Source organism: Microtus ochrogaster, chromosome 7, assembly GCF_000317375.1.
Source record: "Microtus ochrogaster isolate Prairie Vole_2 chromosome 7, MicOch1.0, whole genome shotgun sequence".
Classification (NCBI taxonomy): domain Eukaryota; kingdom Metazoa; phylum Chordata; class Mammalia; order Rodentia; family Cricetidae; genus Microtus; species Microtus ochrogaster.
The window spans coordinates 18,256,586-18,258,856 of NC_022014.1; positions in this window are offsets into that span (position 1 = coordinate 18,256,586).

The following is a 2,271-nucleotide window of genomic DNA, read 5'->3' on the forward strand; positions in this document are numbered from 1 at the left end:
GTCCCAGGCAAAAGGTAGAAGGGTTAATTTAAGCTAAGAAAAGCTGGCTAGAAAAACCAACCAAGTCTGGGAGGCGTTCATAAGTAAGAAAAAGACGCCTTGTGCGACTTTTTGGGGATCTGGGCTGTGGACACCCTCCCCCCAAGACCAAAGAACAAAAGAGCAAAAAAAAAAAAAAAAGAAAAGAAAAGAAAAAACCTAAAAAACAACCAACAACATTTTGGCATTCCAACGTGGGGCTAGAGTAAAAGAAAATCCAACAACTGCCATGTGTTCAGCTAACCAGAAGATCCCTGAAGCCTGTTTGGGTTTTCATAGAGAGCTTGTTGCACAGATAGGATTGAAGCATGGAGACCATCTTGTAGAAATGTAACTGCACAGAAAGAACACGACTAATGTTAGTAGGCTGGAGGAGAAACCCAGCAAGGCCCGGTGTGTCCACAGGCTTCCTGCACCACACGTCAGGGTAGGACCTTCGAAGAGGGTCTGTGTCTTAATGTATACTATCAGGTAGGGTCCGTGTCTTAGCGTATACTATTGGATAGGAAGTAACAAAAGGTATTCTTTGCTCCAAGACAGACAAGTGGAAGACTGGTGTTTCTCTGACTCACCTCGAGGAAGAGGAATTCTATTTTCTAAGCCTCAGGGAGGGAGTTGGGAGTCAGGAGTCATGGACTTCACAAAAATATACAAGTGGCTAAATTAGAACTGTTTGCTGTTTTGTCAGAGGGAAGAAAGGAGTTGGAATGGTTTTCTTCCTTCCTTAAAAAAAAAAAAAATCTCCCGTGAAAACTGCCCTCTGAAGAAGGAAGAAAAGGAAGACAACAGCTTCCCATTCCAGAGTAGGATAGAAACAGGTCGCCAAAAGAAGATCTAGTCTGCTGCTCTTCCTTGATGGTCTTTGCTTTTCCTCTCAGATTTTTTTTTTATCATCAACAGCAATCTCTTAATGAGATGTCTATGTTAGGTTTGTAAAAGAAGCTATCCATGTAGTTCATGCATGTAACCTCAGCACTCAGGAGGCGGAGGCAAAAGGGTTGCCATGTGTCCCAGGCCAAACAGGACAACACAGTGAGGTCCTGCTGAAGCCACATAAGAAAATAAAAAAAAAAAATCAATTGGTTCTAGATTTCCCAATCACAGTCTGTATTTTGACCAGGTCCCTAAATGACTCTCACATGCTTTAAACTGGAGACGTCTTACCAAAAGGCACTGTCAACTCATGAATGGATTGGAAAGTTATTCTCCCTCTCATATCATCAAATCTACTGGTTCTAGGAATAGTTCCAAAGGTCAGAAGAGCTCAAGACTTAGTAATCGCCTGGCTGGATGCTTAGAGAAAAGGCCTTGTGATAGAATGCTTTCACACAAATCTGTTTGTTAGTTAATTTACTTGATAATCAATGTACCTACTGAGCACCAGACAAGGTTTGAGGATCATGTGCCCTTTATAGCCAGCTTAGGGACATGCTTAAATAGTCAACTCCAACCCAGTGCAATAAATATCTTGGCAGCTAAGAAAGGTGTGGGCTGGGGAATGTAGCTCAGTGGTAGAGCACTCTCCTCGCATATGCAAGGCCCAACATCTGGTCCCTGGAACCGGGGGGAAGGGGGGTAGAGTTCAGGGTCGGGGAGGATATATCCCTCGAGATTCTGGATGTTTATCTTCAGATATATCACAAGCAGAAACAGTTCTAGAGGCAATTCTAGGCTATGTCCACATCCTCTATGTTACTCTGTCTTGCCTGTGGCGTAAAATCTGTGCAGGCAAATTGTCGGGACAGTCCCTTTTTTGGTGACTCACAGGACCCTGATGGTAATTTCCCTACACTCTTCTTCCTTCTCCGGTGGTGAGGACTTGTAGTGAGAGCTTCCCCTTAGCACAAGGCTTCCCAATTTGGAGTCCACAAAGAGATCACCTCTAGGAGCAGAAGAGAGGAGGCAGTCTGCACAGAAAACCATTTCGTGTATGTGTTTTATACAGTCACCTCAGGAAACAAAGTCCACAAGTTTTTAGTAAAGTGTGATGTCTTAGTTAAAAACTCTATTGCTGTGAAGAAACACCATGACCATGACAACTCTTAAAAAGGAAAAGATTTAATTGGAGCTGGCTTACAGTTCAGAGGTTTAGTCCATTATCATCATGGTGGGAAGCATGGTGACATATAGGCACACATGGTGCTGGAGAGGGAACAGGGGGTTCTACATTGGGATTGGCAGGCAGCTTATAAGGTAAGTATAAAATTGGTGCTGGAGAGGGAACAGGGGGTT